The 13,958-nt window shown below is 38.5% G+C and overlaps 1 long non-coding RNA gene across 1 annotated transcript in view; it reads right to left on the bottom strand.

Moving 5' to 3' along the window:
* Positions 1-9,132: 9,132 nt before the first annotated feature.
* LOC136055161 (uncharacterized) overlaps positions 9,133-13,958 on the bottom strand; it is a 250,563-nt gene continuing 245,737 nt past the window's right edge. Inside the window, exon 4 of the long non-coding RNA XR_010622812.1 lies at positions 9,133-9,207. This is a non-coding gene — a long non-coding RNA (uncharacterized LOC136055161). The remainder of the gene's footprint in view (positions 9,208-13,958) is intronic.

Here is a 13,958-nt window from a genome sequence, read left to right as displayed (position 1 = left end):
AAACACTGCTAATACCATAGCTATTGTAATAAACTCTCTTATCTCATAGTGTTGAGGTGCTGTCTGAGAACATAATCCTATCACCATAAAAGCATACTTAATGCTAAGGACTCATAACCTGTACTATTGCAATCACTTATAATTGCAATTATCACCAAAACTATAGATAAAATGCATTTTTGGAAATCTCTTGCAGTTCAATTCTTCTTGTCCTCATATATATACCCTTAACTTCTAATAATGGGGAGTTGTGGAAAGAAATTACCCAACTGGTAGGATAACAGCAATGAAAGGAAGAATATTGCCCTGGGTGATTAAGAGCAATAGTGACACACGTGGTCTGAGAGCAGAGGACCAGGTGAGAGAACCACATGTACAAACAGGACCAGATTTTGCAGCTCTTATTTTCCCTACTTAAAATAATAATAATAAAAAAAAATTCTCCCAAAAACACACACAAAACACTTTTTGCAGCCTAACAGCTGCAAAATTGTATTTCCTAGAAGCAGCCTTCCTCTGCATATTTACAACTAAAAGCACTGTAATACAGTGATTGTATAATGTAAGACCCAATATAAGCAATCCAATGCCATTTGTTTAAAAGTAACAGCTTACACTCTCTGAAACAGGGAATCTTTTACACAAGCTTTTCAACATTCAGCTGATACACAATCAGCTTTTAAGGTGGAAGAAAACAAGAGGAATACATGTGAAGCTTAAGCAGAACACAAAAAAAGGAAAGTTATCATTCAAATTAAACCCCAAAATGCACCTTCTGTTCAGGATTACACCATGTGACACAATGCAATTCCAGCAGTTTCCTTTGTTGACTTTAAAACTGTTGTACAGTATCTTCTCATTTAACATAGCTTTGAGCAACCTGCTCTAGTGTGAGGTGTCCCTGCCTATAGCAGGGGGTTGGAACTAGATGATCTTAAAGGTCCCTTCCGACCCAAAGGAGTCTATGACTTTTTAACATTTACATTAAAACAAATCTGACAAAGGCATACAGTATTAGGGGAACTACGTACCTGCAGCACTGCTACATTACAGCTAAGCGTGAGAAACAACTTCAAAGTTGCCAGAAGGTAAAGTAACACTCAATTATAACAACTTTAGAAGACTTTTAAGAGCATTATTTCCCATTAACGTCCATGGAAAAGCTTGAAAGTACTTTCCTATGCCATCCCTTTTCACTAGAGAAGCACTCTTGCCTCAGTGGCACAGAGCAGTACCCATTCCTACTTCACACAGCACCTTATCCTCCCTACACTTACAAAAGCAGCCCCATGCACCCAGCGATGCCAACTGCTTCAAAAGCAACCAGCCAGTGTGCCACCCCCTACAACACCCAGCGTTTTTTTCTTTCACATACTTTCCAAAAGAGTGGAAGATGAAAGCCAGGAGGCAGCTTTCCCTTAGCCACGAGGATGGAGTGTGCCGCACCGCAGGCCAGGGCCAGTCACCCAGGAAGCAGCTTTGCTTCCAAGTGGTTTTGTCCTGGCTGCACGCAGCTGACAAAAGCACAGAAAGTAAGATTTAGTGTCCCGTGTCCTATTATTTTTAAGCACATTAATAGTATCGGATGAAAAAGACTTCCATCACCCATGGGAAAACGATCCCCAAGACGAAGCATAGCACCAACATATCATCAGTAAAGCACAGCAGTAATCATAGTGCTCACTGTTAGATATAAATAAAACAACTCTCAGACATGAACATGTTGTTAAGCATAGATTATTCATGTGTGTTTGCATTTGCAAACCATCCCAGCAAGCAAAGAGCTGGAAGAAAAAAAACAGAGTATATTGGAGATGCTAAGGCCGAACAAGGCACAGTGCTTCTTTTTTCCTTTTCCCTTTTCTTTTTTTTTCCTATAATGGTAATGCCCAGGCAGCAGTAGGGTCTGTTTGATCCTGACGTGAATTTTGTGAAATTAAGTTACCTAAGTCATTTTAACATCTCCGAGAAGACAGAAAAAAACAAGAAAGTGAGAATGAGAAGGGAAAAAAAAATGTTTTGGAGTTAAGAAGCAGCAGTACTATCAGTTTAGTTTACTTTTTTTTTTTTTTTTCCAAGGCAGGGAAAAATTGGGAAATAGTACTTCTGTGACGGACTATGTTACCATATGAGCCCAGCAGTGGGGGAGATGCAATAGTCTGTCTGCAACACCACGTGTCACAAACTGCATTGGAAAGCCACACACAGAAATGTACTACACGGCAAAACTCATCACTGCTTGCAGTTTTGACATGACTGAGAAGTTTACACTGGTGACACTCAGCTTCTAAAAATGTACAGCTAGAAGCAAGGGCTGTTCTACCGTAGTGTTGAGAGCATCTCATTATATTGAGATGGTAAAGTAAGGTATTTTGGGAACAAATATTGAATGATATAATGACAAGCAAAATGTGGATTTTTAAGGACTTCCAGTTTTTGAGTACAAATCTTTAGAGAACGTGGGCAGAAAAAGGCTGAAAATCATTACTGAAAATTATGTTAATTCTTCCATCTGGAAACAAAAAAATCCCTAAAGTAATGGAATCAAAGAATGGGAGACCTAAATTACCTTGCCAATCTAGACATGCAGTGAAATTCCAGCTGCACTGAATCTATTGGCCAAGCACGTGCCAAGTTCAGCCATCCTGAGCTTCCCTTGAAAGGTGCTGGAAGCTCTCTCATCCTGTCCGTACTTTGGGATAGTAATGTACAGTAAGGAAAACACAGTGAATGAAGCATTTTTACATGATGGGTCTTTAGTTTTGAGTTGACATCTGGAGACACAACTACAGATGTTTTATGTGCTGCTGTATGGATAACTAGCTAGGTAGGCCAGTGGATGCTTGAATTCCTCTCCCAGCAGCTATTCATCTTGTTCCTGCTCCACACAGTAAGCAGCACAAGTAAATGCAGCACAACTCCTGGAATCATAATGCAGACTGTCATGTTATTTATAGACTCTTTATGGCACCATCATATCCAATTTCCTTTCAGTAGTTCATGTCCATCAAGCACGTAATGAAACTAAAAACTAAATGAGAATGGATGAGATCCCTAAAAGGATTTAGGGAAAAATGAACTTCTTTTGATCCAAAGGGGAAATCACTAACTGCTAATTGCTTCATTGTGGGGGCACAATGAACCCAAGTGAATGGCCGTGTGATTTCAGGATGGCTACTTCAGATGTTGCTCTCTTAAAGGGCTTTGTACGTGCATTAAAAGCTCACTGGACAAATCTACTCCCAACTACCTTCAAAAGTTTCAGCCTGAGGAGTCCACCACCAATTCTGAGGACAATTTGTAGAGGTCAGAGGGTTTATGCAGCAGCAAGTGCTCTGGCAAGGAGCTTACCCCAGTTTTTTCTCTCTCTCTTAACTAGCTGAGGAGAATCCTGCATGTTCGCACGTTCTTACTCTAGAACAATTACTGTGAGATTGAATATTTACACAGCTATATAGAAAGTATTTCTTAATCACTAATCCTTCTCCACTTGCTTTATTTTACTCTTAAAAATGAGGAGAGGGGCATTTTGTTTTAGTGTGTGCATCTTCTAGTGCAAAGACCTGTAAGTGAGGCATGAGCTATGGCACTTAACAGGGAGGGCTAAAACCACCCCATGCCTCACTCAGTGCTTCCATCCTGGCAAGGCCTAAGGAGCTCAGTGCTGGGCCCTCCTGCTCTGGGTAGCTTTCTGTGCACGTCAAGTCATTCTACACTTTTTCCACAGAAAATGCTATCATATTCACATGTAACTTCATTTCCTTTCTGACTAGAGGTACAAAACCAATTAAAATTTTTTGAGAGCAGAAAATAACGCAAGCACAGAAGGAGGTTACTTTGTAAGACTTAAAAAAAAAAATCATTTTATGTATATTCAGCTCTTGGCTTCTGAACACTTATCTGTAGTGCTCTTTTGAACAAACTCAAGCTCATAAACAGAAAAATATCATTTTATACCTGTAGGAAAAGTCAATCCAAAGATGAGTAAATATTATTTCAATTGCAGTTTCCTGCTTTTATAGTTACTGATACAGAACCCCTGAAGTAATTTTTTTTGTAATATCCAAGTATCTTGAGATTTTATATAAAAATAAACTTAGATATTATTAAAATATTCTAAAATAACTGCTGAGAATTAATTAGGAATGCTGCTACACATGTCAAGTACTGTTCTCCTTCTCTCTTTATAGAAACCACCTCTGCTGTTAACAAAGCTTAGATGTTTGTGTGGATTACTGCAAGGTGGAATAAGATATAATTTCCAGGTATCCTATACAGAAAAAAAAAAAAATCCTTGTAACATCAAGTAAGTTACAAAGCCATACATTAATGATGTCCTTAAAAGCAAAAAACGATTCCACAATGTGCTATCCTCAGTAGAACTGAGCAACAGCTTCCTGCATTCTTGAGATACTTTTTCCAGCACGTGAAAATAATTTTTGAAAGAGTCTTCACTCATTTCTGATTATATGAGATCAATCACAAGATACACCAAAACAGACTGCATTACAAGTTACAACTTAAACTAATTTTATAATGAGTGGAATTTAAAATTTCAAGATGAGAAAACTCAAAACCAAGCAGCTTCACAAAGTCCCCAAACACAGAATCTATTTTGCTTCTCTCCCAAGTTACCTTAACATCCTACAGTTTCAGCCCTAAGAAATCACCCCAATGCACAACACAGAAATGAGAAAAGTAGGAGGGTTTTAGCACAGTTCTGGCTTCAGTGTTTGCATGCTATTCTTCTAGTTAAAAAAGTGAAGAGGCAGATCCAGCCCTCCACAATAGCCTTTCTTCTCTGCTTTGAACTGGCATTTAACTGGTCACTATGACTAACCACCACACTAAAAACCCTACTGCTGCATCCCAGTCCCAATGAACGTAATACTTGCTGCCTCAGGAGTCTACTGTATTTCAATTAAACTCTTTCCTTCACTACTACTTATATCCCACCCCCTCAAATCACTTTCTGTAATGTTTTCTGTCAGCTTAATGCTGATGCTTTTAAAATACCCACAGACCTCACGTTGATGCAACTCTAACAGCGCTCCTACTTAAAACATTTCCCTCCAGATTTAAGTTATCATTTCTCCAATACAGGATATGGATGTTTGACAAATTTCATCATTTCTGGCTACATGCTGATGAGCTGATGCTCAGGATCAGTTTCCTCTGAAACCTGACAGGAGCTTTTTCTTGATAAGAAGTTCTTAATCAGACCACTTGTGAATTAAAATTGCCAGTAGTGTACCTTTTAGATGCCTTCGTTGCTACTAGTCAAGTAGAAATCAGTATGATAACAACCAATTAAAACTGTATTTAAGTAAAAACTGTGTTTCATTCACCTGCAGTAGAAAGAGATGACGGGAAAAAAAAACTGTGCTCAGGATACACCACATTTTTTTCCATAAAAACATTCCACACCTGAATTCTGACCACCAACCATGTGATAGGTAGATATGTAGAGAAAGCCACTGTGTACTGCAGACTCACTTGGCCTCACTTAATAGTCATGTCATTATTGCTGTCTCTGCACTAGACGCAAATTTTGCCTAATGCACTAACAAAATTATGTCTTTAATGTTAACGTGGACCTACAGGCCAAAGATATCACAGAACCACACTGTTCTGTGACATTGTCTCCATAGGTCCTTCACGGACAATGTGTTAAAGGGAGGCATAGAGCATGGAAGAAAAGCTCTTTCTAGATCATCCCTTAAGTTCTCAGGGCATAATGGTCCTGACAAACATTTTCATGAACAGCACTCTCATTAATATCATAGCGGCCATCGGCAAAGATCAGAATAAAAAGCCTTGGGTGTAGTTGTACTCTCTAAGGATTTATTTTCAAACTCTGTCCTGAAATGCTGATAATTCTATCAGCAGAATGTCAGAATGGGTACCCCTAAGATTGCTGCAGCCAGTGGAAATGTAATTAGTACATTCCAAGAACCATATATTTCAACTACGCAGTAGTTTTCTTACCATGTTCATAGGTTCATAAGGTTGGAAAGGACCTACAAGATCATCTAGTCCAACCATTCTCCTATCACTATCCCTACCCAACTACTCAATCAAATCCCTTAGCACCTCATCTAAACGCTTCTTGAACAGCGCTAGGGATGGTGCCTCAACCACCTCCCTAGGCAGGCCATTCCAGTGCCTGACCACTCTGTCAGAAAAAAAATGTTTCCTCAGGTCTAATCTAAATCTTCCCCAGCGCAACTTGTGGCCATTCCCTCTCATCCTGTCATTAGTTATCAGGGAGAAGAGGCCCACCCCCTCCTCACCACAACCCCCCTTCAGGAAGTGGTAGAGTGCAATAAGGTCTCCTCTGAGCCTCCTCTTCTCCAGACTAAACAATCCCAGCTCCCTCAGCCGCTCCTCGTAAGACTTGTGCTCCAGACCCTTCACCAGTTTTGTAATCTGGACTAGAAAATGTTTCAGTTCTGAGAAGGGAGAAACTAACTATGAGATTGATTTTCACTTGATAGCAGTTGTCTTTAGACAAATCATACCACAAGTCTCATGCTAATCGGTTTGAGACACAAGTACTAATAAATGGCAATATTCCAATTTCAATTAATATTCATGAGATACGCTAATCTCACTTGACACTGAAATAACATTCTCATGACTATTTCTAGCGCACATTCTGGGGACAAAAATACAAACAGTCACATGAAAGACAGTAAGGTTAAAAAATTGCTGTGGTCCTAGTAAATAACCTACATTCACAGTCAGTATGCAGTCCTTTCATTTTGTCCTTAAGAGAAAAAATTATTCCTGTATAAATTATGAACACGTGTTTTTAATAAATTCAAATCTTAGTACTACTGGAATAGAGCTTCTACACTTTAAGGCTTCAGGAAGCACTGCCAGAGAACAGGTGGTGGGGTTTGACTGAGAGCAGACTGTGAATCTGAATGACCCCGTGACTCTGCCAAGCAAAGAAAATTACGGTTCAACTTGCTTTTGAAATATTGAAACTTCCACCACTCTGTATGAGAATTGGACAAGTTCTTTTGCCACTCCACTACCGAGCAGTCCTAAACCTCTGGGATTTATCTGCCAGAAGAAGTTACACACATACATCTATACAGTATTTGAATAGGAAATGGATGCCTATATCCCCCAAGGCTCTTCTGAAATCCTCAGATGCAAAAAGATATGGCTATAACAACTACGTTTGTTTCAATCTTTCTCCAGTTTTTAAATTTCTGAGGTCAAGAACTCTCAATTTCAGAACATGGTAAACAGTTTAGAACAGAAAACACAAATGTAGTGCCTAACTACAGAGGAAGTCCACCAGCCACCCCAATTCCTTCTTAACAGATTAATTAACTTCTGAAGAAGATAACAGTAGAAAGGATAACTCATAAGGTAATGCTACGTCTCCTTTCCCTGTAGTCAAAGAAGTTACATTAGCCAGTTATAAAACAGTTCTGGGGACTAAGATTTTCTATTGAGTTTGACAGATTTAAATGAGTTCAAAGCAGATTTTGCTTAACAATAGGGAAAACCCACATTAATTAACATTTGTCTACTTATCTCCCTTCTAGTTCATTACTAAGACTCTCAAATTAATCTATAAATGTGTAATACTGAGGAATCAGCTCAGTGAAAATCTCCATGGACCTGCACAGAAATTTCTCAACCTGTTTTGTGCAAAGTCTTTGCCTGTATTTCCATATGTGAAACTAAAAATATTACATACTCTTATCATTTTACTTCTTTGGTGCCTTCATAGCTTCCAGTGACAAAAAAAAAGGGGGGGGGGGGGAAGGGGAGGGGAGTTATTAATTCTATCCCTTGCTAGGTGCCTGTATTTAATTCTTCCTGACACATCTGTGTCTAACATATTTCTTAAATAACACCAATACTAGAGATTGTCAATCTAACTTCATGCTTTCTGATACAAATAGTTTCTAATTAATAATTTAGATTATTTTTTTTTCTGAAATTCAAAACTCGTTGCTTATTATCCAGTTAATCATGGATAAAGAAAATAGATTAAATGATATGCAATTATGTCACAGATTTTTACTGCAGCTTTTCTCTAGCACATTTCTCTCTTTACCATGATATATTATCTCAAAATTGTCAATGCCATAATATTTTTTACACTTCTATGTACAAGCTTGAAACATACCTAAAGAAGCTTGTAAGACATTCTTTCAAAATAACTGTGCTGTAACATAATGATGAAAATAGTGATGACATCCTTTCAATCAGTTAAATACCCGTAATCATGAATTAACTATAAAGGTTCATTTTCTACTAGTGCTCATAGCTCAGTCTTTTTTGGCAAGGGAGACTTTTTGTTGTTGTTTGTTTTCACCTCTAATCATCTATGTTCTTACTTGGATTCGTGATGTAACTTCAGTGACTGACAAAATGGATGTGGTCGGATGGGAGCCAGACAGGAGGATAACACAGCACTACTAGTGACTTTGCTTCCTATCGGGCTGTGCAGAGCAGCAGGTATGCCAGCTTTGGCACAGTGCTGCAGCTCTTTCCCAGCACGTTCCTTGATATATTACATGTACCTCCCAGCACGTGACAGGCTGACTGCATGTCACACACTGGAAATAAAGATATAACTAAGGACTGCAGTAGTATAATACATTTTATCTGGGCAAGGGTTATTGATAAAATTATTTGTCCCAAGAAATCTTGTTACATCACAGAAACACATTTTACATTCATAATATTGCGTAATTAATGTTAATTTTAACATAAAAATACTAAACATATTAAGCAATGAGTTATAAAAGGTGATGAGCACACAAATGAGAGCTCTGAGATTTAATTCTGGCTTCTACAAAAGCACTGTGAGCAAAGACAGGTAACAGCACACTCTAATGCTCAACTCTTCAATTTTTGTATTAATTAGACTCCATTTATAGCTATTCAGCATTTCTAAAAAATAGAAGGATTTTGCATAAAGCCTTTTGAAGACCTAATACTGTCCAAGACTTCCTTAAATAAATCAGCCAAAATTCCTCATGCATTTATAACACAGCTGAGGAAAATGATGGTTGCTTCTACCTCCACATCCTAAAGACTAACAACAAAAAGCTGACTTTATTTGATAAGGTTTTCCATTCTTACCTTTTTTAAAAAGACGTGAAAGAAGCTTGTCCTTTCTGCTACAGCCATCATTTTTTCCATCTGCCTCAACAGGACAGAGTCAACATACCTCTGTTACAACAGAAAAAAAGAGCAAAGATACAGACTGAAGAAAATTCTCTGAAGACTGAGGGCTACGGTTTACAAGGCAGGAAGAACATAAATGCCATTAAAAAACCTTAGCAGGGCCAGCCTGAATACTTTTCATCTGGAAAAAGGGACTAGGATGAGAAACAAGCCAAAAAAGATTCATTGTAGGGCAGGATGCAAAGATAGTGCAGAAGGAATCTAATGCTTGAAGGACACAGGCAAAGCATTCTCCATTCATTGGACCAATTCCCACCACAGCTTGTAATTAAACTCAACTTCTATTCTCTGTGCCAGTGATTATCTGTGAAACCTAAGAGTAGAGTGTCCTGTCCTTCTGGAGCTGCTGCAATTGTAGCCAAATCCCCACTGCAGACCCTCAGCGCTTTAAGACAACACAAATAACTGTTAAAAGTTATTCATTTAGGCTTTACAGATCAGTGTTTATTTGCTGACCTCAGTTGCCCAGCAAATACGTATCATGTCCTCTGCACAGAAAGGGCAAGCATGAAGTGTTTTTATTGTAATACACTTCATTATTCCTGCATTTGAATTTTACAGGAGACTTGGCAGAAATACTTGGAAGCAAAGTATTCTGCAGTCAAAACACATTCCTCTAAATATCAGCAATTTTAAACCATACATGTACAATTTCCCAAAGCCACATAATCACTTAATCCCCACCTCTGTTCTGGTTTAGCACATGCTGTTTGATACAGTCTTGTTGTTGGCAGAAAGTAACATGAATAAAGAACACCGGCTATATCCATTACTTTTGGCTTGTACTATAAAGATTTATATACAAGGAGCACAAGTACAAAGTTCTATTATTCCAGTCTTGAAACTGAAATAAATCATAAGCTTCAACATGGGGAAGTGAACATAATTCAGTCTACTAGTTGTGTTATAGGAATAATGTCTCAGAGTTAGATTAGAATCCACAAAAGATTTGTTCTGCCCTGATTCACGGGGAATACTAAACAACACATTTATTCTCTATTCTAAGGGATTCAAATCAAGACAGTAACTCTCTGTTCCATTTTGGTTTTAGTATCATCAAAAATAAATGCTTTGAAATCAGTTCCTAGAGAATATTAGTTTATCAAAACTAGCAAAATGTGTAAGATGAGACCCTGGCTACACAGTTAGGAACAATTTTTTAAAGACGTGAAAGACAAAATGCACATCGCTCCAATAAATACACGGCCAAAAACTTCACCTACATAGGTGGCCATTGATTTAGATAATAAATGTTGTCTGTGCTTGCAGAATTGCAATATCCCAGTGGGCCGCCAAAGCAGTGATCAGTTATGTGATGACTGGTACTCAACTACCTTACAGCATTTAAAACAGAAAGGAAGGAAAAGAGAAATAACTGCAACTCAAATATTCCAAGAGAAAAAAAAAAACCAAACCAAGAGTATTTTTGTTACTGACAGCGAACTGGGGCAAACATCAGCTGCTGAAATTGGATCTCATCTCCTCCTGACTTCTTTAATGCTACTTTAAATCACATTCAACATTACTGACTGCACGAATCTCCCCATCTCCAGAACAGCACACTTGTGCAACCTCAGCTTCTGCCATTTGCCTTTATAAACTCTACCACTGATGTTCAGTGCATTAATGGGTTTCTATTCCTGGATGCTTTGTAAATGCAGTAAATGGGTGTTTATTAGAAAAGATCTGAATTAAATTTTTGAGCAATGGGCAATCTTACTTAAGACCCATGATTTATGCCAACTTCATATTAGATTTATTGCCATTTTTCTCTTTTAAGCAATTCCTAATATCTTGCTTTATTTTCATCATGTCTGTTGAGCTATGGATGTCTCAAGGCCTTGTGAAATTAGGCAGTAGAATGATATAGCGGAAAGATAGTATTTACTGTGCTAATTCAATGTGGAAAATAATGGAGTTTTGCTTATATAATGCTGCATACTGAGTTCAGATGCTTTCCCTCCCATAAATAAATAAATAAATAAGCAGAGTTCATAAATTAGAAAAGCTAAAAATTACACAGTGCACAAATACATTCTGAAGAATTCACACGTAGGGAGATTTGTTGGCTATTGTAGGAATTAAAAAGACAAGTTTCTCTGATCAAGAGCAGATGACATGGAAAACAATGAATAATTCATATCAGACAGCAAGACAGCAAGGTACTTCTTGTTAGCAACAGAAATATTCCTTTGGTGATCATAACTTATTTACAAGCACAGAAATGTGGAAACAGCAAATGTACACATGCAAAAATTAGTATTTTACAGAACAGGTGGAAAAAATACCATTGCTTTATTTTTATTTCTCTCAGCTAAATATGCAAGAAATCAGCCACAGTGTATATGCAAGAATAAAATATGCAAGCAAAAGCTAACCACGACTCAGTGGTATAGGAGCTACAAAGAACTAGTAATAACTTAAAAAAAAATAATGCAGTGTAGTCATGTTTCCTGTCACAAATCAAGCAGAAACAAAAAAATGTTACTGATTTTCCTCCAGATTCTGGAGCAGACAAACCCTAACACAACCTTAGAAAGGAAAAAGAAGCAAATAAAGGGAACCAAACAATTCTGGGGACTACAACTGAAATAAAGGGATATTACAGGTGACTGAAAGAATCACAAGAGATAAACAAGAGATAGGCAGGCACTAACTAGAACAGCACGGACATGACAGTGCTCTCCCAGCCACACGAGGAGCTGGGTGACACCAAGCTACAGGATGTGTGATCCAGAGCTGTAGCTGTGGGAACATGCCCATTAAGGTGCCACTGCTCCTGCTGTGAATCTGGGCCAGGAAGAAGGTGAGCAGCAAGGCTCAGGGCTGGATGGAGCCTCGTGTGTGCTGTGTATTCCTGCACCAACAGGACAGATCTGGTGAATGAACATCTCCCAAGGTATTCACTGCTAACAGAACACGATAGACCACATCATTTCTCTGGGTGGTCTTGTTCTACCTCTACAGGCGATGGGTGCAGCTGGTGTGCTTTGGAGATCCAGGAGGGAGCAGCTGGAGTTTAAAGAGTCTGTTTTTAAACCTCCACAGCTGACCTTGGAAGATCTATACTATATTAAGGATTAATACAAGACTGTAGTTGGTAGTTTGCTAGTACCCAGGTTAGGCAAGACTGCTCTATTGCAGCTTCACCACCCCTTCCTGCAGTCTCTCCAACTGAAAAAAAACAAACAAAAAAAAGAACTTCTGGACTTGGGCAGCTTTATAAAAGCCAGTAATTGGTGTTAAAAGCAGAACCTCCTGAGTTGTGTGGCCGAGACAAAGAGAAGTGCAAACTCCTTTATAGTGAATCCTTTCAAGATGCAACAGGGAAAATCATATGTGCCCTGACTTGGCAAATTTGGCATCAAGAAAAAGCAGATTCAGCAGGACAGACAGGCTGATAGAGAAACCAATCTGCTCGCTGAGTGCCTCCCTAACACATAACCGAACGTAAAGACAGACAAACAGCACTGGGCTGTAATACCTGCCCTTGTTTAGCTACTCAGAAACCTATTGTGACTGTAACTTCAGGAAAATGTTTAAGATTTTCATCGTATCAGATCTCTTGGTAATTTTTTCAACCCTGCATAGCTTAAGAGTGTTGAATGTGGCTCAAGAGACACTGTGGCTTTGGGAAATCATGCATCTGAATGGGTGACCTACCTGTCATAAGCTCCTATTTAGGAACAATCTTTTTATTGTTACATCTCTGACAACTTTAGGTCTTGTTTGCATTTTTGTTTTGGACAATATTTTTGTCAATAGTTCGGGAAAATCCCAATGTTGTAAAACACACTGTTCACTCCACTGAAGTAAATGGGGCTGAACCATCACAGTACTGGATGTTACCTGGCATCCATGAAATGGGACTTTAGTCAGATGGAACCAGTTCGATTTCACAGTCCAGATTTCTTATCCTTGTTAAAGATCACCGGGAGGGGGGTGTGGGGGGTGTGGGGGGTGGGGGGGTGGAAATACCCCCAAAACTTGGATGTCAATATTCAGCAGTCAACCGAAAATGAGAACTTCCTCCCTCTCCGTATGTCAGTCAGCCCTGTACACCAGTTAAATGACTGCAGATTGCTCAGCTCTCCTGTGCTCCTTCGAAATTGTTATGGCCCCTCACTTTTGTTATTAAAATATCAGCATCAGCCTTCAAGTACCTTAAATATATTTCACTCAGTTAAGAGGCTGGTGATTTAGATGGTGTTTTAAAGATCATTAAGGGTTCCTTTACTGTTTCAGTCTTACAGATATAGACTGGTTTAAGTATGGGAAAGCACTCAGTGGTGTCTTAAGGCTTTCAGGAAAGCAATACTAATTAATACACAGCTAACAAAACTACCTTAGCTTTGAATCTTCAGCAAGTTCTTTTCTGACAGTCATAAATCTGGCCTAAAAGCATGTTGAACGTACAAAGCTCAGGCTGCTCATAATTTAATCAGCAAATAGGCTTCTTATGGAGAGGAGGCTAAATGAATCTGAGATTTCTCATTTCCAATTTTTTTCCCAGCATTACCTTTAAGTTCATTGTGTGTTTCTAAAGCTCTGGCATTCTTTTCAAAGAGTAAGGACAAATTTCTAGTAAAATTTAAGACAATTGGTCAAGCATTCAAATAAACTTTAATAGTATTTTCCCATTTTTAAAAATTTGGCCTGTAACGAACTTGTTTATCCTGTTTGTGGCAGAAAAGTTTTGAAGCAGAATTGTAAGTTGAGTGGGGAAAACTGGAGGA

This window comes from Cyrtonyx montezumae, unplaced genomic scaffold, assembly GCF_038088225.1.
Source record: "Cyrtonyx montezumae isolate F1298 unplaced genomic scaffold, pur_monq_1.0 scaffold_4, whole genome shotgun sequence".
NCBI lineage: Eukaryota > Metazoa > Chordata > Aves > Galliformes > Odontophoridae > Cyrtonyx > Cyrtonyx montezumae.
The sequence above is the reverse complement of the archived record's forward strand: the minus strand, read 5'-3'. Positions and strand labels throughout refer to the sequence as shown.